General features: G+C 42.9%; 1 protein-coding gene and 1 long non-coding RNA gene across 3 annotated transcripts in view; both read right to left on the bottom strand.

The window, feature by feature from the left end:
- The window catches only part of PDE3A (phosphodiesterase 3A), a 314647-nt gene that overhangs the window by 200756 nt on the left and 88274 nt on the right, over positions 1-25617 (bottom strand). The window lies entirely within an intron of this gene.
- Positions 3859-5228, bottom strand: LOC144583165 (uncharacterized). Its single transcript, XR_013536811.1, has 2 exons — positions 4710-5228; positions 3859-4565 (listed from the first exon to the last, which is right to left on the bottom strand). It is a non-coding gene; the product is annotated as an uncharacterized LOC144583165 (long non-coding RNA).

The raw sequence follows: 25617 nt of genomic DNA, 5'->3' as shown, positions 1-25617 counted from the left end.
GCTTTCTCTAACAATTTTATCTTGCTTCACTAAGAACAACCCCCATGCACAAACCTCCTAAGCCACGATCACATTCTCAACCACAAGATGGAAATTTTCTTCCACAGATTTGAGCACTGGCTGTAGTTACCTTTAAAGTGTCCCCTATACATTTAAGTAGCACTTCTATACCGGATCTCAACCATAGGGCATAAGGCATTTGATAACTAAAACCGAGCATTCATATAAAGTTTATTAGCACAGAAATTCTCTCTGACCCTTTTATCTGGAGATATATGAAGCTGGACATGAGATCTTACATGTGAAAAATCTGCGATCTGTGTGGTTTCTCTCCCAAAACACTCACCTGAAGCATACCGGGGCCTGACAACACTTGGTAGACCCAACTTCATCATAGCCATTGAATCAGTAGAGTTTTCGTAAAGGCGGCCATATCATTCCACAATCTATTCTGTGCATCTCTCCTAACAGGGTCAACAACTGGATTTGGGCCCAGGTTCTGAAGGGAAGTTACGAATATAACCAACAAGGTCTGTTCTAATCTGAGGGGGTGACAGTTGCATGTACCACCAAGCCCAAGTAAAAAGTGGTTGAGAGAATTTACACACAAGAAGAGAAGGCCAGAGAGGGGTGTTTTTTTATTTGTTTTTTATTTGTTTGTTTGTTTTTGAGGTGGCTGGAACTGATTGGAAGAGATGTCAGCTGGGCCAACATTTCCATCTCTCCTTGCCACAGAAACTCATGGTTCATGGGAATACCACACGGAAGCCGTGCAGAGCACCCTAGGAAGTAAGCCTGGCCTCCCAGGGCATCATCTGCGCTTGGAAGCAGAGATACATTACACAAGAACAGAACAATCAGGCTACACCCATGTTATGATATAAAATCAGCAGAACATGACAAGCCTGTTATATTGTTGAAAGACTTTATGAGGAACACTGAAAAGTTCTCAAGGAACTTGCAGAGCCCTATGTAATAATTAACCATGCTGGTATCTTTATTGCTCCGAAAGAAACACGGCTGTATATCTGAGTTTATTCTAAAAATATTAACAGCTCCATCCTTAAGCCAAACACACCGTTTTCCAACCCAGCTTGTTATGTTTTATTCCTGGTTTCCATGACGCACCACATGTCCTTCTTCTCAGCTCCATTTTCCATCTACCTTCCACATCCATTCGTCTCAATTTAGAACCAATCTCTGACTCCTAGGCTTTCAATGAGGCAAGACCCCGTCTGTTTTCCAAAGACGTCTAACGCGTGGGGACAGATCTGAAGCTCTGTGGCATGAATTAGCAAATGAGCCCCACAGAAGTGACCACTCCGTGCTGAGATGAAACGGGATGCCAGGACCAAGCAGTAAAGCAGCGGTAAGGAGACATAAGACTTTCCAGATGTTATTGTCCTGCAGTTCCTATTATCTCTCACCATTGGCTATTCTGGTTATGGCCGGTGGAAGCCAAAGTCCAAAAATATTTGTATGGGCCCTATGAATGTGCCCTAGTAGTGAGGTTTCTGGTGGTTTTCTACTAGCCACTGCCAAAGGCAGAGTGCTAGATCAGAAATAGCCAAATGCATTGAGGCAATGCTCTTCTTATCAGTAAACCTCTGGACTGTTGTTGATTCACCACAGCTAGAACTGAAAACTAAAGAATGAGTAACGTCAACAGCTTTACTAATAAGCCCCCGAAGTGTACTTGCTCACCTGCTCAAACATACCCAGGTTAATCATCTTTGGCCTTCTATGCTGATTTTCAAAGCGTGTTCCGAGAAACCACAAGAATTCTCAGAGGTTTGTCACCAGAGTCCTCGACTATAAACAAACAGCAGGAATCACAGAGAACACACCTGGGTAACTGCTAATCCAGGTGAGGAGCATGGAATGCACCTTAGAATCCTGTAACATGGAGGGAATCCTACACTAGATACAGTTGGAGTCCTCATCAGATACAACAATGTGAAAAATTTCCTCCTGTGGACTGGCCACTCAGAAGGTAAATCGTACCCATTACAGGTGATCAAATATATAAGTTCGGAGACACCACTGGCGCTACAAAAATTTAGAATTTGGCAAACATCAGTTTCAGGCAAAAGCGTTTTAAACAATGAAAACGACACGGTTAAAAATATTATTTATAAAATTTAAAACATATACATTAACTGGATTAGCACTCTCCCAACAATCAGCAGAAGTGTGTCTTGTTAAAGCAGCCATAAAAATCCCAACATCCTCCACCATTCAATCCTAATGATTACCCTTGCAACTCCATTTTCTATCCAGTCGGTCTTTTACTAAGGAAGATCTTGCTTTTAACACCAAGGGCTAATTATTTATAAGCATGGAGATGTGAGCCCACCCAGAGCGGTGATTCTGTTAGAAACTTAGTTCACAGTCTGGAAATAGGAAATAGTTCAGGCCACTGAACACCCAGATGACACACACACATCCAAAAGAAAAACTGAGCCAGATTCGCCATCATATAAATGGGAGAACAGACAGCCACTGTGATGTAGAGGAGAGAGCATCAAACTCGCACTCAGGAGAACTGGGTTCAAATCCCTCCTTAGACAAGAAAATTCACAGGGGCATGTGGGAGTGGCAAACCATCCCTTGAACACCTCACATACATGAAAAAAAAAACATGCTGGGTTTGCCATCAGTTGGAAGCAACTTGATGTCACATAACAGTCACAGGAAGTAAATATGGGGCTTGTATGTTCTACTGATGTTTGGCGGAACATCAGTGAAACTTTCCCCCACAATAAAATCATGCTCCTTCATCATCTGTGCCAAAGAAAGCTTTTCTAAAATCTTTCATGTGTAAAAATGCTTAAGTAACAGAGGGAGTGGGGGAGGTCCATGTGGGTAGCCACTATAATGATTACTAATATTTATGTTAGTAACTTGTAGGCATCGTTCAGTCTCGAGAGACTATGGTATCGTGCTCCGTATGGAGGACTTGGAACAGCGTCTAAGTGTGGCTGAGAAGGCCAATTCAAGAGTGACAATCACTTCCACAATGAAGACAAATACAATCTGTCCCCTGTCCAGCTCCCTGATTTTGCTTATTTTGGGACTGCCTTTTTGCCTCGGCCTGCTGGACAAGGGTCTTTTCAAATTGGGAGAGGCCATGATGCAATGCCTGCCTCCAGGCTGAACGTTCAGACGTCAAGGTTTCCCATCTGTTGAAGTCCATTCCTAAGGCATTCAGATCCCGCTTGCAGATGTCCTTGTATCGCAGCTGTGGTTTCCCTCTGGGGCGCTTTCCCTGCACTAGTTCTCCATACAGGAGATCTTTTGGAATCCAACCATCAGCCATTCTCACGACATGCCCAAGCCAACTTAGACAATGCTGTTTCAGCCTAGAGTGGTCTTAAGTGACTAGATAGGCGGGATATAAATAAAATAAAATAAAATAAAATAAAATAAAATAAAATAAAATAAATAAATAAATAAATAAATAAATAAATAAATAAATAAATAAATAAATAAATAAATAAATAAATAAATAATGTATACATGCTAAAAATTCCAGCTCATTCTAGGACTACTGTTTGGAACTTTGTTCTGCTAGATGAATACTAACATTTATTTTAGAGATCATCACCCAACCACGGAAAGAAACGGCTTGGAAGAGTATTGAATAGCTTCTCTCCGTTCTGTATCTGTTTTGCCCCTGGCAGGGAGGGCTTCTTTATCCGTAGAAGCTTTATGTAGCAGACAGAAATTCAACACAGAGAGGTTTTTTTAAAAAATCTGACTTCTTGTTTTGAAACCATGTTTTTAAATATTTGACTATTACAGTTCTGCATGCATTTCAGCTTGTTTTTAAATAACTCTTGGTTTTAATTTTTAAAATTTTGTATGTCACATGTCCCCACTAGGGGAGAAAATTAAGTTAAAAAGAAAGTAAATGAAATCAATCAATCCATTTGTGGAGCAGAAGCTCAGAGATGCACGGATCCTTCACCCAGTGAATCGCAGCCTGCCAGCAGAAACTGGAAACCAGCCAGGCCAGGAATTTGCCAACCACAGAGATAAACACTTTATTTCTAAGGGGAAGGCACAGAGCCCAGTACTAAAGCCCATGTTTTGCATACAGAAGGTCCTAAGTTCAATCCTTGGCGTTTCAAGGATGGGGCAGACTCTTGTCTGGAACTCCGGAGGACCAGTACAAGCTAGAGTAGACAAAACTGAACTGAACAAATCAATCGCTGAGCAGGCAGGACAGTATTTTATTCGCAGCTCCGCTGAGCAAAGAGCAACTTCCTGTGTTTTCTTATGCAGAACGGCACTCTGTCCAGAGCTTTGAGAAATTATTCTCCCTATCTGGACTTCCTGTTGTCATTGTCTCTCCACACCTAATCCTCCTTTATTCCCGATTACCCACAGTAATCGGGAATATCTGGCTATGAGAGGAAGATTCAGCTGGCCAGTCTGCACTTGTAGGCAGCTAGCAAGCATACTCATTTGCAGAATATGGCCCTTGACAAAGCTAAACAACTGTCCTGAACCATTCCTTGATTGGCAGAACCTGGATGACCTCCAAGGTCAACTTGGATGACCTAGCCCAGTGGTTCTTAACCTTTGTTACTCGTATGCTTTTGAACTGCAACTCCCAGAAACCCCAGTCAGGACAGCTGGTGGTGAAGGCTTCTGGGAGTTGCAGTCCAAAACTCCTGAGTAACCCAAGGTTAAGAACCAGTGACCTAGCCTGTTCAACGCATAGCCCAAACTTACATGTTCGGTTCTGTCCCTCCCTTCAGCAAAAACTGCACCTGTTCCTTGCATGATTTTTTTAAACTTCTCTTCATGTTTTAGGATCCTGTTTTTCCTAGCAGGTCTTCTTTCAGAATTATTTCAAGCATCTTTCCTCCATTATGCAGGGGGGGGAAATGGTATCCCTCACTCCAAAAACAAGCAGATCTTTTCTTGGCCCTCTTTTCTTAGTTTTCTCTGGCATGCCATCTGCTGGTCCAAAACAGGGGTTCTTTTTGACGCCCTTCTTAAGATTTCTAAGCATTTCAACTGAGATAATCCCAAGAAGACACCTGAGATGGGAATCTCAAAGGCCCTTTAGAGAAGGGTTTTTTCATTCTTTAAAGCTGCAGTCCCCTACCTTTTTGGGGCCGCAGAACAGCTGAGGGGAGAAAGCTCCATGCGTGCGTGGGCTGGGGGGCACTCCTGTGCAATCATCGGGGCATTTCTCGCTTGCAGGGGGGCGTTTCTCACTCACAGGGGCGTGACATGCTACCCGGGAGCGCAAAACACCCCCTGAAAGCGTGACACACCCACCGTGGGTGCAATATGACCACCGTGAGTGTGACATGCCCCCCTGTGTGCAGGCGGGGGGAGATCAATATCCATGGCCGAGTTCCGGCCAGCCCACAGACCGGCACCAAGCCGCAGACCGGGGATTGATGACCTCTGCTTTAAAGAACAACACATCCTGTCAACATTTCAGAGATCTCCACCAGATTCAGACACAGACAGCTGAGCCCAGGCTGACTATAACAACACAGAGGAAGTGAGAAGGTGTGGTTGCTGGGTCCCCCCCCACCTCCACGTTTTAGATAAAAAACCAAAACAAACAGACAGTGTTTTATTAGCAAAATGGTTGACCTTGGACAGATAATTCACAGGCTTGCTCAATAAATCAGACTCGCCTGGAATTGCTTCTCACTGCGGGTTATAAAGGTGCTTCAACGGCTCACCTTCCCTTCAAAGTAACTTTCAGTCAGAAGGCCAATTCCATCAACCTATCTTCCAAAGTCAAAAAAAAAAAAAAAAAAAAGGGAAGGAACAGCAGGGCCCACAATCTCACTTCCAGTTGACACAACTTCAATAGGAAGGCCATAAAAATCGGTCCACAAGGAGATAAGATAAGGCTCCCATGTAGACAGTTGTGTTTCAAAACACATTGTTCTCTCCTCTAAAGCCAGGGCACTAAATAAATGAAGTGTCTGTTGATATTCTGCTATCAGGCCACTCATTTTCACCACCATATAAACATTCCTTGGAGTGTTGTGTAAGCGCCCAGGCCTATCGGGCAAAAAGTCTCCTTCATTTGCACTTGAAAGGCAACCAGCCTCTTGAATTTTATTCCACCTCTGTAGGGTTGGCTTCATTAAAAGCAAAAAGGTTCAAAGGATGTGCTCTACACATCTTTGTTCAGTGGTCCAAAGAGATCTCTTGGCTTGTTAAACAAAGGCAAAAACAATCATGGAAGGCCAGTATGCAGAGATTAAGGCCAAGGACTCTTAACTATTTATCACCACCACTGCAGTCTCCCATTCCACATCAAGCTGAAGAAACAACAGGTCCCCTACCCCAAATTACCCCTTTAATATTAGACAGACAACAAAGGGGCATGCCACTAGTCCATTAATGTGTGCATTAAACCAGAGATAGGCAAGGGGCCGGTCATCAGACCCTACATTTGTCAGGGCATTTTTAGACTTTGAGATCTTCGGGAGCTGTGATTTTTGTGATGGTGATATGGGTTCTGCAAATACAGAACTGCCGGATAGTTCGGTTGTTTGGGTATCTGGCTGTGGAGCCAGAAGTTAGGAGTTCACTTCCTCACTACGTCACTCTGAGAGGGGCTGATCTCAAAGATCCATAGGATCCCTTCCAGTTCTGCAGCAGTGAGATTAAGATTATAAGATTATAAACCCCGCTGCTATCGCTGCAACAAAAATTCAACATCTGGAAGTGGACATCTACTTCTGGTTTAGTTTGGTTTAGTTCCCATTCTTTGGCCAATTTCTGCCATAAACTGGCATAACATAGCCCAAGGCAGGTGCTGGAGGTGGAAATTTCACCACTATTCACCACTATGCCCACCAATGTTGCCTATGTGCCCTGCATTCAATTTTTCCCACTTCGTTGCTTCTTGCTTCTTCTTCTAATTCTTTATTTAGAAACAATGCATCTCTCTAAAAGAAAAACCACATAGGGAAACCTAGGCCTTTACTCTTAACTTCTCTTATATGTCTTTATGAGCCCAGAGGAGCATTTACCCATATGAAATCATTATGTGTTTGGAAGGAAGACATCCTTCGTATTCAGAATGCCCCAGTTTCGATCCTTGGTTTCTCCCAGTTAAAACTCAACTTGAGGCTTTCTACCAATATTGCTGGTCAAAACACCTAAGAGGAGAGATGCAGTAGTGAATTTGGAAGTGCAGCTTTCACAGCTAGCCTGCTTCCAATCAGAAGATCCCCAAAATGATCACATATCAGACTAGTCCATATCAGCAAATGAGAAACACATCTTTTGTACAGTCAACGGCCTTGAGTTGCCCATGGCCAAAGTATCCTTGCAGTATATCAGAGGCTGATGTTCCCTCTCCACATTTCACAGAAGTATCAAAATTATAAGATGAGTGACAACATTGAAAATACAAGACGAAAGCCTAATTTCTCAAGACTGCAACCTGAAGGTTGCAGATACGTCAATACATACCCTTGTTCACACAATATCAAAACATGATTTAGAGTTACAAGGATGAGAAAAGGCTTGGATGGCAACCTCCACAGTGTGTATTCATCCTTCTGCTATATCCTTGCATTAGGGCTTTATACGGAAAACATCCTGTAAAGGTACAAGGAAAAACTACTCATATTGAGCAAGATCTTACTGAAACGAGGACAGACCCAAGTGTACGTCACGCAGAGTAAAAGCAGTAGCCTTGCCTTCTATTCCTAGCACACAGCTTGGGAATTAAATGTGCAAGATGCACATTGAATCTGATAAAGACCCAGATTCTTATAATAATTGAAGTGATCAATGGATATCCTTTGGATTTCAAATGTAATGAAATCTGAACCATTGAAGTTATAAGAAACACTTTAGGGACATGTGGATTAGGTAAAAGAGAGTCAGAAGGATGAGAAAGCCCAACAGAATGAATAAAACAGCTTAGGCAAGGTTTTACTGAGCTAAAAGCGGAATACCATAAAAAATGTGGCCCTTACTTAATTACCCTTCTTTGAAAGACACTGCCTAACAGTTGTGTGTTGCCAGCATGCCTGTAAGACAAAAAGCCATTTATCTGGGACAGCTGAAATCAATGTCGAAGCCAGAAAATTGCAGATTTAAAAGCCACTACGCTTGCGTTGATCATTCTTCAATTCTCACTGCCCCTGCAGGAGCCAGGTTTACCAACCGAGAGCTTGACTTTTAAGTATGATCTCTCTGCTTCCCACTCTGAAATCCAATGTTGTCACCTCTGTTAAGAAGCTGCCTCTGGGTGGCAGCCATTCCATCAAGCAACAGAGCAGAAGAAGAGAGAAACAGAGCTACTCAGGCACCTCTTCTGACGGAGTACCTGCCTTCGACTCCCCCAGATTTCCCAACTAGACTGCACCCATTTAACCAGGCTGTAAAAAAGAGAATCAAGGTTAATACAGTATAGCTGTCTTTTGCTTATCTAGAAGCAGTCATTTCATCAGACTACAACAGAAGGTATCAGGGATATTCTATCAGTATAGACATCAGCTTTCTCCAACTTCTTAGAAGTGGCCCTTCTTTCAGGCTACAGCAGAGGGAACTGGGGGGATTGATGAAGCATAAAAGACTATAGGGAAATGCAGTTATTTATCAGAACCTCATCTTAGGATACAACTTAGGAAAAGCTGCAAGTTAACTACATGTTGGGAGGGACAGTGTAATTACATGGGAAATCATCCCCCAAAATACAGTTCTGTAGAGATCAGGCAGCACCCACGTGACCTTACCTATCTGTTTCTATCACTGTTGTTCCCCAAGTGATGTTCCACTGGCAGAGAAGGAAGCATCTGTCTTGGTGGCTCCCAAAATACCCATGGAAAGCACCACAACATTCCAGTGGTAAAGAAAGACTTCCATGGGAAGCTCAGTAGGGCATTCCAGGAACAGGGGAAATTACACAGGGCATCCAGGATGTGGGAGAAAAGTTGATCCTTATCGTCTATTGGATTTGAGACTCTTAGTTCCCCAAGGATTGGGGCTCCTTATCCCTGCCATTTTTGATCTGACACCAGTAAGGAAGGGGAGAATCACTGGAGAAGAAATGTCAATGTATCCTTGTATTATTTATTCCAATTGGCCATTCTCTGTGATTTTTTAAGGTGTTTTGCATTGCCTGCTATGTCAGTGTTGCGTTTGACTGTCTTACATCTATGGAAATTTCTTTGGTTCTCTCTCTAGCCAATACATACTCGCACTGCTAAGCCTTACTGCAGCGATCTAAAGACCGCCCCTAATCATATGGAAAACTCTTCCTTCACTCTTTCTTCCCCAGGCACTGTATCCCTTTGGGCAAATTTGCCTCCTCCTTCCAAAGTTCCTGGAAAAGCAGAGATAGCACTTCATTTAGCTGGAAGCAACAGAGGGAGCTGAGAGTATTCTATCAGCTCAGCAGAGTCCATGAGCCCCCTTTGGCTCTCACCTAGCAGCAACCATGCCGTCAAGTTACAACAGAGAGAAACTAGGCTGTTCTGCCAGCTCTGCTGAGATACCGGCCGCCCCTGTCTTTCCCCAACTATGCCCCAGCAACAGCCATTTCATCAGACTTCCAACAAACAAATTCTGAAAGCAAAAACAATTTGAAGTAACTTTAGATGGTTCCACTAAGCGAGAACCACCATATCAAAATTTAAGGGGAATTAACACAATTCTAGTGAAGATTCACAGATTAATTTTTGCAAAAGCACTTCACAGTATTTCCTTTCCTTCCTTTTTTACATCCGTAAAAAGTGCAGAGGAAACGCCCGTATCTTCCTCGAATCCTCTAATTTTGTTGCCAGGTATTTTAGCTGTTGAATGTTGCAAAACACGTAGCCCTGGATGAAGAGAGCAAAAGAATGATGCATTTATTGTTTGTAGGCCAAATGGCTATAGACTCTATTTGGAAGGAAGGATCAATTTTCTCTGGCAATTGGCTTCTTTGTGGAATAGCTTTTTATAGTGATGGTAACGAATAAAATCAGCGAGGCAACAGAGATGCTTTAACTGAAATCTGTATGGGGATAAAAAAAGGTCTGTGCGCTGCGCAATCTTAAGCCTAACTAGAACTACTGTAATAGAAAATATTTGTACTCTGAGTGATTTAAAACTACACATCAACCACAATTTGAGGAGCCGTCTTTGTTAGTAAATATGCAAAGGATCAGATGTTTTTTCAGTCCTCCCGTCATGTATCAGTCTCATGTTTAATTATAGCATTGAACACAGCATCTTTTAAAACTACACTACATTTTATAAAATAAGGAAATGCAACTAAAATATATTTATAAACAGAATTAAAAATCCCCGTGTTTTTAATTGAGCTGAATCCCAACCATGAGAAATGTAAAGTAGCTGCATATCTGCGATAACACAAAATAATGTTTACAGACGAAACAATGGCATCTTAAAAAACTGTTCTGTGTTTTCAGCCCACTTGACAATTAGGCAGGCCCCTGTCAGTGCTCTATCTCCGAGATGGGCATGGAATTTTCCAAGAACGTGATGTGTGCCCATTAGAAGGAACGGCTGGGAACATTCATCTGGTGACATATGGTATTCAGATACACCACTGACACAGAACAGAAAGGGCCTCTGGGAACTCCAAAGCAGCACGCGGCTTCTGTAGCGATCCTGGCTTCACTGTCCACTCATTTAGTTTATCGTATTTACATTATCCAAAACTGGGACTTGAGCAGCCCACTCACAAGCCGCTGACGCAGGGGAAGCTGAGGGAGCAGCTGAAAGCAAGAGCGGCGGATCGCTTGATTCCCCTCCTTTTCCCCCAGCGAGCCAATTACTTTATTATACTTTGCATCCTCTGATCTGATGCAAATTATGGCTAGAGGACAACTCAAAGCACAGCCGTTCTCATTCCAAATAAAGTAGCAATTAAAAGGGATAAATAAACAGAAAAGTGCAATCAAAGCAATGCCAAGAGACAAAAGGATGTTCACAAGGTGCAGTTATTTAATACAACAACTGTCACAACAACTACAACCAGTCCATTTTCAGGCACAATTCAAAGTGCAGGTCATTATCTATAAAGCCCTATACAGCTTGGGTCTAGGCTACCCAAAAGGACCACATCACCCCATACAATAGTACCTCGGTTTACGAATGCCTCGGTTAACATAATTTTTGGTTTACAAACAGAAATCCATTGAAAATAATGCCTCAGTTTACAATTTTTTTTTTCTGCAGTACGAAAAAGTTTCCCCAGGATGCATTGTGCCTGGAGGTTTATAGCACCGCCCCGTTCCTATGGCAAACTGTGTTTCGGTTTACAAATTAAGTTTGCAAACCGAGGTACGCCTGTATAAGCATTCTCGGCATTTAAGGTCATCAGAGGAGGCCCTCCTGTCTGTCCCATTGGCAGTGTAGGCACAGATGATGGGGACACAGGAGAGGGCCTTCTCTGTGGCTGCTCCCAGTTTACGGAATGCTCTCCTTTGGGAGATCAGGCTGGCCCCGTCCCTTTTATCCTTTCGTCGACAACTAGAGACGCATCTTTTCAGGCAGGCTTTTACCAGTCATGATTGAGTCCCTGAATGCCTTTTTCAGGTTAATATAGTTTATAATGTTTAGGTAAAGGTTCTCCTTGACATTGAGTCCAGTTGTGTCCGACTCTAGGGGGGAGTGCTCATCCCCGTTTAGAGCCAGCATTTTTCCGAAGACAGTTTCCGTGGTTACGTTGCCAGTGCGACTAGACACGAAATGCTGTTACCTTCCCACCGTGGTGGTACCTGTTTATCTACTCGCATTTGCATGCTTTCGAACTGCTAGGTTGGCAGGAGCTGGGACAAGCGACGGCAGCTCACTCCGTCACATGGATTTGATTTTACGACTGCAGGTCTTCTGACCTTGCAGCACAGAGGCTTCTGTGGTTTAACCCGCAGCACCACCAAGTTTGCTTGCTTTTAATTATTCAGTTGTATTTGAATTCGCGTATAGTTTAATTGTTTTTCATTGTTTTTTAATGTTTAATTTATAATTATTTTAATTCTATTCTTTTTACTATTGTGAGCTGCCTTGGGTCCCCTTATCAGGAGAAAGGTGACATACAAAACAAACAAAAAACGAACAATAGTTCCTGAACTGAGCCCAGGTGTGCTTTGAAGGCACTTGTACTTCAGACTGCTGAAAGTCCTAGATGTGATCACAAAATCCTACAAAAGCACTCATTCTGTCCTATGCAGCACACAGCATTGCTTAAATCACGGTCTGCTTAAGGACACAGTTATTAATACATCCCTCACTCAATCCAAGCAGAAAAGCATAGAATCACAGAATAACTGAGTTGGAAGGGGCCTATAAGGCCACTGAGTCCAACCCCCTGCTCAATGCAGGAATCCAAGTCAAGGCAGACCTCATGGATGGTTGACCAATTTCCTCTTGAATGCCTCCAAGGTTCGAGGGCTCATATCCGGGGTCAATTCCAGCCCATCTCCCTGCCTCCCGCCTGTGCAAGTCTAGAAGTGCTGATATAGTAAAAACGTAAAAGCCAAATAAATAAAATAAATTTGCTATAATCCGCGTTTTTCAACATCCGCGGGGGGGGGAGCTTAGAGCCAATCCCCCATGGATACGAAAGTCCTACTTTATTTAGAAAAGGATGCACACATGACAAAATGGTGTGCAGTCTTTAATTCCTTTGGGAGTTTATGCTTATGTTCACACAGCTGTACATAACGGATGCCATGTATGTACAGGGTTTTGTCAATGTGCAGGAGCATACGTCTGTATTGGTAAAGTATGCCACAAAGAAGACTCTTAGAGCATTTATAAGCAGGGTGATACAGCGGACTGGGATTTGGCAACTGGATTTCTAATCTCCATTGATCCATGAAACTCACTGGATCACCTTAGACTTCTCCTTCCCTCTGTCCCCCAATCCACCTCCCAGGTTTGTTATGATGATAAAAGTGAGAAAGAGGAGAGCAGCGCACACACCCCTTGATCTCACTGAGTAGAAGGTAGAGTATGAGTATGAAACGGATGGATGGATGGATGGATGGATGGATGGATGGATGGATGGATGGATGGATGGATGGATGGATGGATGGATGGATGGATGGATGGATGGATGGATGGATGGATGGATGGATGAACAAACAAATAAGTGTTGGTTTATGCAGTATCTTATGAAGACAGACACATGCACTGGTAAGTGTGGGAGGGACACAAAAACGACAGTGAAGTAAGTGGAGCAAACTATAAGTCCTCCAGCTTGATAATTAATTAAACCAGAATTCAGGGGGAGTGAAATACAGAGCAGCTCAACAAAAACAACAAAGGAGCAATCAACGAGAAAATTGAATTTTAAGCAAAGGGCAATAACAGAGCAATAAAAGAATGAACTAGGGAGAGCTTCTTTTCCCTATTTAGGTCATGATTTATTTATTTTCATTTTGAGTGCACTTGCTGTTGACGATGGCATTGCTAGGGAGGAATGACGGAAACTGTCCCTGAGATGACACACAGCGTTGTGATCTTTCAGTCATCCTCATTTTAAAACCCTTTGAAGGTTCTGCCGTTCCTGTGCAACACCATCATGGGAATTTCCAATTAGGCCAGATTAAAAAAAAACTACCTCCCGTCTTAAAAAAGCTCAAAGTGATGTGGCAAACAGCAGCAGGGCATCTTTCATTTTCATTGCTGATACACGGACATCTCAATTTTACTTGAAGCTACAAAAAAATCACTGTCAATTTCGCTTCCCATCATTACCAGGTCGGATCTACTGGGTCTGGCTCTCTCTCTCTCTCTCTCTCTCTTGCCTATTTTCACTAAAACACCAAGCTCTTCCATGCAGCGTCTTGTTCAAGAGCATACGTAAAGTAGAATTTTAAAACACTAGGCTCAAGAGGTGTGTGTTTATTGTCAGTCCGTCAGAAAGACTCTCCAATCATCCAATATGAACATCCATCCATGTCGGAAGAACCCCATGCTTTTCGTACTTCAGCATTGCTGCTGAGGATAGAGGCAAACATAGGAAGTCATTTTACTACAACTGGGAATTAGAAATAGTCCAGTAGGCAAGTTATATTTGCAGTATGATCTCTAGTGCCTCTTTTCCAAATCCAGCTTGAACAGACGGCATTTCTAATTGCATACAAGGATCAAAGTATTTGCTATGAAATCTTAAAGATAACTTTGCTTGTATGGGAAATTAATGTGATACCTCCATAGTTAACTTTGGTGTCTCCTGTTCTGGATTGGCTTATGTTAATCCATATTTTTACTTTCTGCACACAGTAGAGCTCTATTTTCTGTGCAGGAGAGCCAGTGGGAATTGTGCAGAACAGCACAATTCCCACTCCTGATTCTATAAGTTGTGTTAATCAGTGAATCTATGATTATAAAAAGTGCCAGCGTCCCATTTTCTGAAAGAAAAGTACAAGGAAGGCAGATCTATCCACAACTATTAGGTCAAAACTGATACATCAGTCTTCCTTGTCCAGGGGCAGTGAATCTGTTTATGAGAAAATGGAAGCAAACAACAAGAGGACTTTCACCAAGATACTCCATTTCTGAGGCATCTCCTCAAACATTACTGAAATCAGAGGCTGATTTATCTGGCTTTAACTCCTTGTGCCTTACCTTGTGAAAATATGGAATAAGTGCATGTATTTGCCGGGGGGGGGGGGAGAGAGTTAAAATATATTTTCAGAGCAGGTTCCCGCTGGTCTAAGTAGGAGCAAATGCCTGTTTAAGCCGAGAGGTTCCTGAATAATTACTTGCTTGCTATTCTTTCTTTGCATGCTGGACTCATTTGACATAATTGTAAAGTAGAGTGAACCCGCTCTACGGATTATTTCAAATTAACACCTGCTATAGCAGAAAATGGCAAGAAAAAAAGATTTCTCTCCCTCTTCTACCAGATCTTTGGTGCTGAGTGTCTCTTCTAAGGGTCGACACAAGTCAGTCATACCAATTATCTTTCCAGGCAAGCTGCGGTGAACAACTGTGAATCAATAATAATAGCAATAACAACAATAGGACGTTGACAGACACCCCTCCAGCCAACCAGATCCCCAGCAGTGACTGATTGCCAGCTACTGATTGTATCTGCACACATTCCAAGGGGCTTAATGCTCGAGTTCAGATTTTCCCAGGGAGCAAATTATGTCCCGAAGGAGTGGCGAGCCATTCCGTAAAGTACTAGATATGGAGAGAGACTGCAAGTAAGCATACTAACCTCCCCTACTTCATATGATTTTTTTAAAAAATGTGCAGCAAAAATGATCACATGTGGACTATTTACTTTGTTATTATCCACTTTCCCACCAATGAACGAACAAACGAACGAATGAATGAACAGTGGTCCAGTTGGCTAACAGATGCAATTACAAACAAATGTATAAATAAGTTAAAAGCAAACTAAAATCAATTCGATAATAAAACTATTAAATCAGCAGAGGAAGTACGGAATCAAAGGTTGAAATCCACCAGTAAGTTGCAAGTAGAGTACAGTAGATCCATTTGAATCAATGGAACTTACAGGGGAATTGAATCATCAAGTCCTCTCAGGTGTTCTTAATCATTTTAAGCTGAGGAATAAACACTCCAAGAAGTGTGATGAATCTTCATGAAGATGGGGAGGGTAGCTCGGTGCCAAGCTCTCGGGAAGCTGCAAGACATTAGGGGTCTGGTCACTTCCCTGCCCATTATGCTCTCTACTGTGTGCCTCTCAGGAAACTACCAAACCACTAATGCCTTGAAAGTCTTTAATAGCCTAACCTCAGTCAACTATTTCCCCTGTTGTCATGAAGATTCATGATATCTGACAGAGCCTTTATTCATTATCTCCAAGCAATTAAAATCAAATGACATGACTTTGATTTTTCTGGCTGAAGCCCCCAGAATTCTGGCTGGAAGGGATTCCTGTAGACTACTGGGGGCTATAGTTAAAAAAAAAACAAGAAAGCCCAATGCCTAGGAAGACTTTGGCCCTCCCTCACGAATTTCCATGGCTGAGAAGGCATTCAAACTCAGTTCCCCTGAGCTGCAGTCAGCCACCATAACCACTATGGTGCACTACTACATGCTTTATACATCCATGAAGCCTTTTTATTCCTGCTTTAAGCAGGGAATTGGACTCAATGGTCTTATAAGCCCCTTCAAACTCTATTATTCTATGATTATATTGTCCCACACCAACTACTGACTCATTTTGTTGTTGTTGTTGTTTAGTCATTTAGTTGTGTCCGACTCTTCGTGACCCCCATGGACCAGAGCATGCCAGGCCCTCTCCTGTCTTCCACTGCCTCCCAGAGTGTGGTCAGATACTCCCTCATTTAGCCAAGTACAACCCTTTCTGACTGTTCCACTTACCACCCTCATCATGGGCTTAGGTTCTTCTCCTTCACTGGAAATCTTCTGGGAGGTTGTGAGATTTCTTTCCCTAAACTGAGAGTATTAAGGGATTGAACCCAGGGATGTGGTGGCGCTGCAGGCTAAACCGCAGAAGCCTCTGTGCTGCAGGGTCAGAAGACCAGCTGTCGTAAGATCGAATCCACGTGACAGAGTGAGCTCCCGTCGCTTTGTCCCAGCTCCTTGCCAACCTAGCAGTTCGAAAGCATGCAAATGCAAGTAGATAAATAGGTACCACCTGGGTGGGAAGGTAAAACGGCGTTCCCTAGTCACACTATCCACGTGTCAATGGAAACTCTTCGGACAAGCACTGGCTCTACAGCTTGAAAATGGGATAAGCACTGCCCCCTAGAGTCGGACACGACTGGACTAAAAATGTCAAGGGGAACTTTTACCTTTACCTTTCTTATGAATGGTTTTCTTATGAATAATAGCAGCTCCCGAATTGAAGACATCTGCATTTTTGTCTATTGCAGGTGAAAGAAATCTTCTTTTTTTAAAAAAAAAAATGTGCCCTCGGTGTGGAGGATCTGATTATATAAAGAAAACACTCTTGAGTTTTGACCATAATATCATTAATTTTTTTTCATTCCTTTTAGTCAAGAAAATGTCACGTATGACTTTTCTCTTTTTCCTCTAATTTGGCAAACTGCCTATAACAGATCTGCCACTTGAAATTATTTAAAAAGAGGAAGGACGGGAAAAACAAGCCAACATGTTTGTTTACTTAGACATGTGCATAAATGGCATCTCAAAATCTTCTACCGTATTTATGAGCAGATACACTAGGGCAGCTGTTTCTCCAATATCATGAAAGAGAAACAAAATTTCCCCTAGTTGTCCCCAGTTTCTCCAGACTGGGGTTCAGCATTAGCAGGAGCAACAGCATAGATATTCTGTTTCTCTTTGGAAGCCGCATGGCATTAGGGGTCTAATAGCCTCCCTGCCCATAATAGGCAAGGGAGAAACCAGGCAACATTGATGTGCATTTAAAAAGCAGAGACATCACCTTGCCAACAAAAGTCCGAATAGTCAAAGCTATGGTTTTTCAAGTAGCGATGTATGGAAGTGAGAGCTGGACCATAAAGAAGGCTGACCGCTGAAGAATTGATGCCTTTGAATTTTGGTGTTGGAGGAGACTCTTGAGAGTCCCCTGGACTGCAAGGAGAACAAACCTATCCATTCTGAAGGAAATCAAACCTGAGTGCTCACTGGAAGGACAGATCCTGAAGCTGAGGCTCCAATACTTTGGCCATCTCATGAGAAGAGAAGACTCCCTGGAAAAGCCCCTGATGTTGGGAAAGTGTGATGGCAAGAGGAGAAGGGGACGACAGAGGATGAGATGGCTGGACAGTGTCATCGAAGCTACCAACATGAATTTGACCCAACTCCGGGAGGCAGTGGAAGACAGGAGGGCCTGGCGTGCTCTGGTCCATGGGGTCACGAAGAGTCGGACACGACTAAACAACTAAACAACAAACAACAGACATGTGCATCAATATCATCTCAAGATCCTCAGCAGGCAGAGACAGTGGGGCAGCGATTTCACCAATTTCTCCAAGAAGTCCCCAATTTCTCAGAATCGAGGTTCACCATTAAATGTAGCGATGGCATAGATACTCTGTTTCTCTTAAAACTGGAGCAGAGACTATCATCACCACCATACCTAAGGGAGGAAATGAGATAAGAATTGCAAAGTACTTTGAACTGTTCAGCCCACTGTGCAAAGCAATAAACAACAACATTGCTGCTATGAGACCGTCACTCAGTGGCCCTCTTTTGCATTCAGTGCTCAGTTAGTCCAATTTTTTTAAAAAAAGAAAAAGTTTATTCCCACTGATGATTTGAGGCCGTGTGGAAAGTGAAGGAATATCATGAAGGAGAAAGAAAAAAAGGGGGGCACACAACTTTAGTGCAGTTACAGTGCAGTCCTGGTGTAACATCTCACTGTGAGCCACTTCTCAATCCAGCTGCAACTGGTAATTAAACATCGCTGCAGAGTTGACAACCTGGAGACTCACACCTTAGGTAAATGCACAGATAAATGCGAAGTCCCTTTCTCATCAGAGACAGAGTGGCCAGAATCCTATCATACGCCAGCCATAAGTACAACAGTGGAAATTACTGCAGCAAAGTTTCACTAATTAGGCAATGCTTGCAACTCCTCACGGCTGATCCTATCACACAACCAACACTCAACAAGGAATGCAAGCATCAAATCCTTAACTAGTGGCAATTCACTTATGCTGGCATATGTAGGTAATACTGGGTTCCGACCAACAGATACATGCAAACATTCTCATCCTTGATGAGAGAGGTTTCTCGGTACATTGAAATATTCTGTGAAAAACCCTAACAACCTCTGTGAGATTTTTCAGTTCAGTTGACCACACAGAGGACAACCAGATATGACTGGAAAATAGCATACTCTGGGTGTACAACTGCATTTATACAATCTCAGCACCCAACGGGGTCTTTTCTTTGCATAAAATGCTTTGCACTGTTGCAAAAATGCTTTTTTAAAAAACATAATCTGTAAGGTCTGTGCACAATACAAGTTTTTCCCATTAAGCTCATGTTCACACATTTTTTTTGCAAAAATAAAATAAAATCTAAAATGCAAGCATGCACAAAAAGCTGTCGCAATCTTGTCCAGAGGCAAGAAAAGTTTTAAAACATGTTCTCACATGCAAGAGCAAAATAAGTGAAGACTAATATCCCTGTTTCCCAATACTTTTATACTTGTCCTCCTATGGGGTAAGGTCCTATCGAATAATGTGTTACTACAGTTGGAATCTTGCTCACTTCAGGACTGCCAAAGCTGGGGGTAGGGGCCATTGGGAGAGAAGAGTTTAAATGAATGAGTGAAAGAATGGAAGGGGGGAAAAAACCTCAGTTGCTCTAAATGTGCCTCATCAGGATAATTAAAAGGAAAAGTGTGAGTCTCCATCTGGCCCTCCTGGCTGAAACCTGGCTTCCTGCCACAGTGCCTTGAGGTGAGCTCTTAAAGAGACAGGCATTCCACCACAGAGCAGCACATAAACTGACAGCAGCCGGCAGAAGGAATGAATGAAACGTGAAACAAGGACCAGATTAAGCCCAAGGAAGCCACAGTCAAAACTGCAAAGAGAGAATCAAAAGGGAAAAGAGAAAAAAAAAACACTGAAGAAGTGGGGAAAACACAACAACGGTTCTTAGTTGTATGGAAATTTTAGTATATACCCTTTATGATCCACAGCAACGATTATTGTCCAGTAACCACAATCAGAGTTGATTATTTATATGCATTTCAAGTTATTGGTTGTCCGTTATCCAGTCTATCAGGTTTGCACAAGCTAAGTGACGAGAAAGAGAAATGTCATGATGAAGAAACAAAAGAGTGGGAAACTTTTATGGTCAATTCAGAAGTGTCTTTTGCATTGTATCAGGAAAATCCTGGCGGTGAGCCTTCTTGTAATGAGCAAGTTAAAACACAATCATAGTTAATCATCTTAGAGGTGCAGAGCTGGAGGGGATCCCTATGGGATCATCGAGTCCAGCCCCTCTCAAAGATGCACGTGGGGAATCGAACTCCCAACCTCTGACTCCTCAACCAGAGACCTAAATCCCTGAGCTATGTCTGATTCTACAACATCGTCCAGTGGCTAAAATCCTCTTGCATTGCACAGTAAATCACAATCACAGTAGGCCCACTGAATCATGGGGAGTTGGTGAGTCAACTCCCTTGTATGTTCCACTGATTCTGTGGCTGAGTCCCTACACTAAGCAACAGGATTCCTTCCACTATCTTGGAAAGCTATCTCTTAGTCCAGTGAGGCTGAACCTATGGCACGCGTGCCACAGCTGGCATGTGAAGCCCTTTCTTCTGGCACGCGGCAAACCTTTTGAAGTGGCTGCAGCTGGGATTCCCCCTTTCTCTTCCTGTTCTGGGTCCTTTAACTTCCTGTCCGTCCCCATGATTCCCCCTTTAACTTCCTGTGTGTCCCCATGATTCCCCCTTTACTGTAACTTCCTGTCTGTCCCCGTGATTCCCCCTTTAACTTCCTGTCTGTCCCCATAATTCCCCCTTTAACTTCCTGTGTGTCCCCATGATTCCCCCTGAAACTGCCAATTCCTGTTCCGGTTCTGGTCTTCCGGATGGCACGACAGCCACTGGTTTCTTCCCGACCCCCTCATTTTGGGCACTCAAGCCGAAAAAGGTTTGCCTCCACTGTCTTAGTCTCTACTTCCCCCCCCCTTCACATACACACAGAAAAAAGTGCCACTCTATGGTAACAGTAGCACCCATTGTCGGTAACACCTCTTAGAAGAAGCATTCCCTAGCACATGTGACCAGCAGGAAGGATGCTGGTCACATGTGGCAAGTAGTTGTTTTGGTAAGTAGTTGTATTTTCAAGGGGTGCTCAAACGTTTAAAAAATAAGCTTGGTCATTAATCAAGGGTTCCTTTTGAACCCGTTAATGTGGTTATTAATTTCATTACTTGAATTCATTGTACCCAGAGCGCATGAAAAGACAATTTAGCAAGGTAGCAGAAATGTCCAATTGCAACTTCCTCTGAGTTACTTCGGGGAACTAATAATAGCATACGGCTAAATACCATACAATACAAGTAATGGAAAAAAATAAGTTTAACTGCCCTCCACATAAAAACAAAAAAATTCAGTGACAAGCTGTTCTGAATAAGCGCACACATGCATTTTGAAAAAAGGTCATTTTCTCATTCGTGAGGTTTCCCCTCAGCTTTCAGATGTGCATTTTCTAAGCTCTGGTACACAAAGGCGTATCATCCTAGATCCTTCCAAAAATTTTTTTTCATGAAAACCCATAAAATCTGTTCTGTCTGGCGTAAGCTCTCCTTCCGCTGACGGTCAAGCTGAAGCAGCTCTAACAGGCACACAGAGAAAGGGTGGACTCGATCACCCTATTAAATAACCTATTAGAAAAGCAACGGGGGGACTTTTATTTCGTCTTGGCAGCTGCCGACGAACTGATTGTCTTGTAGTGAGTCACCATTTGATGAAAGATTTTGATAATCCTCAGAAAATCATCACACAGAAATGGATCTCTCCAGAGTGTTATGGTTGTCTAACCCCACCCAAACAGAAAATGAACTTTGTTGTTGTTATGTGCTGTCATGTCAGAACCGACTTATATGACCCTAATAGGGCTATCAAGGTAAGCAAAATATTCAGGGAGTAGTTTTACCAGTTCCACTTCCCCATGGAATTGTTGAGCAAGGATTTCAACTATATAAGTATCTTATACAGTCGTGCCCCGCTTAACGATTGCCCTCCATTACGACGCAAAACAATGGTCTAAATGGGGGAATTTCACTTAGTGATGATCCGTTCCCTGCTTCGGGAACCATTTTTTGCTTTACGTCAATCAAAATCAGCTGATCATCAGGTTTTCAAAATGGCCACCGGGTGCTTAAAATGGCTCCCCGCTGTGCTTAGGGACAGATTCCTCGCTATACAGGCACTGAAAATGGCTGCCGTGTGGAGGATCTTCGCTGGATGGTGAGTTTTTGGCCCACTGGAACGCACTGAGGGGTTTTCAATGTGTTTCAATGGGCTTTTTAATTTCGCTTTACGATGTTTTCGCTTAACAATGATTTTCCTGGAACGGATTATCGTCATTAAGCGAGGCACCACTGTATCTCAAATAGTTGGTCTACTTCATGGCAGTCACATAGTTTGTGCTAAAAACATATATAATCCACAGGTTCATTTACAGTGAGAAAGCAGAGTACAGAACTAGCTAGAAATAGAGGGATGTATAATGCATCTATCTACAAAGCACCTATAAACCTGTTTGTGTAACACCGAGACTCAAAGGTGGAGCCACAGGGCCACCAACCCAATAGTTACAGAAAGTGATTGATGTATTGAACTGCTTCTAGCACACCATTCCCAAGTTAAACTTGGTAGAGTTTCAACTTTTTCAAACGGCTTATTTGGAAGTCAGGGCTGTGAGAGTTGCCCAAATTGCACAGAAGGCTCGTAGAAAAAAACTCTTTAATCGGCCCATAAATATTCCATTTTCCCAACCCAATTACCTGAAGGAGATTCCTAGTCACCCTTAGGTGATCACCAACTGTAACGGTCTCGGAAAACTGCCCGATTCATCAGAACATTTAGTCCACCTACCTCAAGATGGAAGTTCACGATATCAGGAGTGTTCAGAACTTGTTGAAAGTACATTTTACAAGACTAAATAGTCAAAAACGTATTTTCTCCACGTTCTGCCCATTTATGATGGCCTGTAATCTCACTTCATCAAATAATGGGAATTCCAGGTAAGCCTGCATGTGTGGACACATGCTGGACACGAATCCTATCCCCAACATGGTTGTTATCTAATACCCTTAATTAGATACCCTACAGATTATGCTACAGGAAGCATGTTGTCTTTATGGTACTACAGGTCTCTTTGGCGTCTTCTTGCATCTTTAATTTTCATAATGACCATAAAGCTAGACTTCCAGTTTTTAAGTGTTCCTATTTACAGCAGTATAATTTACTGTGTTTCCCCAAAAAAGACAGGGTCTTATATTAATTTTTGCTCCAAAAATGCATTAGGGCTTATTTTCAGGGGATGTTTGATTTTACAGTCACATCTTCTTCTGGTTGCTGCACAATGGTGTAGGGAGGGGTTTCACTTAATTGGGCTTATTTTTGGGGTAGGGCTTATATTACGAGCATCCTGAAAAATCATCCTAGGGCTTATTTTCAGGTTAGGTCTTATTTTCAGGGAAACAGGGTATACATGTGTATGTTTTACAGAATAACTAAAAGAATGAAATAAAACAGAACACATTTACAGCTTTAACAGCAGCTGTTAAAGGACTACTCCTGGCATGTTGGTTTGGTAACAGCCCCGAAGTTTGGATAATATTCTAAACTCCCTGAAAAGGGAAAGGTAAAACACAAGTGTGGCAAAGGGGGAGGGATGGGGGACTCTCTCTAACTCAAAGTGAACAATATTAATCCCTTGGCCTTCCTACAAATAGAATCAAGTCCATCTGGTATTAAATAGCTCTGTATTCTCTATAGCTAAGAGTCTCCTTCCAAAAGGGAGATTAGCAAGGGAAAGTAGTATAAAGGAGAAAAGGAAGCATCAGACTCCATGGAAAGCCTTTAACACCCAATTAACTTCTGGTACAGCAAAAAGAAAATTTTATGCTGCCTTCCAAAGTGGCCTGACTGAGTCCAGTTCTGAGAAATTGTCTCAAACATCAGGCAACCAATAGGAGCCTTTTGCAATATGAATTTATGATCACTCTTCCACCCAGCCATTTCCTCAAACATTAAAATTTCAAGTGTAGGGAGGGAAGAACTTTGATCTCTGCAAACAATTTATTAGACTCATTCATTCATTCATTTGTAAAGCTCATAAAGCATCTGATCCATTTAGCCACAGCACAGTTCCTACGACTACGCTATGCAGGGTTGGGTGATTTTCACTGGAGCAAAGACATGTTAGCAAACACACTCTGCCCGCTAGTGGGGCTGGACCCTCCCCACAGCGGAGAAGAGACAAATTGATATTCCAAAACAGGAAGGGTTCACTCCACTGCCCGTGTGAAACAGTAACCTGGCAGATCCACATGTAGTTTTGTGCAAATGTCAGGCATGTGATTTCTGCTAATTGCCCCCACTTGCAGCACTCCACATCACATCCCTTCCTCTTCCCTAGGGTTCCCTTGAGCCCTCAGAAGCAGCTGGGGAGGAGGGGAAAAAACAGGTAGGATTGATTGGTGAAAACTAGAGGCCCTGCCTTGAATGTGTGCTGAAGTGCCTCCCAATGGCACAAGCTCCTGACATTCAACCTGTGAGCTGAATGCATTATGCCCTGCCTGTTAGCAGTGTGCTGATCCTTAATAAGGTTAAATGGATGCAATTTGTTTTTACAAGGAAATGTCACCACAAGGTGATTTTTCAACTAGTATTATTCCATAGTTACTTAAGCCATCCCCAAACCTTTTCGCACCGCGGACCAGTTGAGGAGGTGCGGGCTCCATGTGTGGGGTGTGGGGCCGGCCCCGCACTCACGGGTGGGCGTGTCACGTTCACAGGTGGGCGTGTTGCGCTTGCGGGGTGAGCGTGTTGCACTTGCCGAGGGGCGTGTCATGCTCGTGCACATGCCCACAAGCATGACACACACCCGCAAGTGCGACACGCCCACCCCACGAGCATGACACGCCCCTCCACAAATGTGGCACTCCCACCCGCAAGCGCGACACACCCATTGTGCATGCGTGCAGGGAGGCGGAGATCCTTTTCCTCGGCCCAGTTCAAGGAACAACAAAAGAGTGGGAAAAGCTGGGAAAAGCTGTAATGGGATACAATCTCAAAAATGATAGAATGATGTCAATACGAATCCAAGGCAGACCATTCAACATCACAATAATCCAAGTTTATGCACCAACCAGCATTGCTGAGGAGACTGAAATTGAACAATTCTATGAAGATTTACAACACCTTCTAGAACTGACACCAAAGAAAGATGTTCTTCTCATTCTAGGGGACTGGAATGCTAAAGTAGGGAGCCAAGAGATAAAAGGAACAACAGGGAAGTTTGGCCTTGGAGTTCAGAATGAAGCAGGACAAAGGCTAATAGAGTTTTGTCAAGAGAATAAGCTGGTCATCACAAACACTCTTTTCCAACAACACAAGAGGCGACTCTATACATGGAAATCACCAGATGGGCAATATCGAAATCAGATTGATTATATTCTCTGCAGCCAAAGATGGAGAAGCTCTATACAGTCAGCAAAAACAAGACCTGGAGCTGACTGCGGTTCTGATCATCAGCTTCTCATAGCAAAATTCAAGCTTAGACTGAAGAGAGTAGGAAAAACCACTGGGCCACTCAGGTATAATCTAAACCAAATCCCTTATGAATACACAGTGGAAGTAAAGAACAGATTTAGGGAACTAGATTTGGTGGACAGAGTGCCTGAAGAACTTTGGATAGAGGCTCGTAACATTGTCCAGGAGGCAGCAACGAAAACCATCCCAAAGAAAAGGAAATGCAAGAAAGCAAAGTGGCTGTCCAACGAGGCCTTAGAAATAGCAGAGAGGAGAAGGGAAACAAAATGCAAGGGAGATAGGGAAAGTTACAGAAAATTGAATGCAGACTTCCAAAGAATAGCAAGGAGAGACAAGAGGGCCTTCTTAAATGAACAATGCAAAGAAATAGAGGAAGATAACAGAAAAGGAAAGACCAGAGAGCTCTTCAGGAAAAT

This window comes from Pogona vitticeps, chromosome 5, assembly GCF_051106095.1.
Source record: "Pogona vitticeps strain Pit_001003342236 chromosome 5, PviZW2.1, whole genome shotgun sequence".
Lineage (NCBI taxonomy): Eukaryota > Metazoa > Chordata > Lepidosauria > Squamata > Agamidae > Pogona > Pogona vitticeps.
The sequence above is the reverse complement of the archived record's forward strand: the minus strand, read 5'-3'. Positions and strand labels throughout refer to the sequence as shown.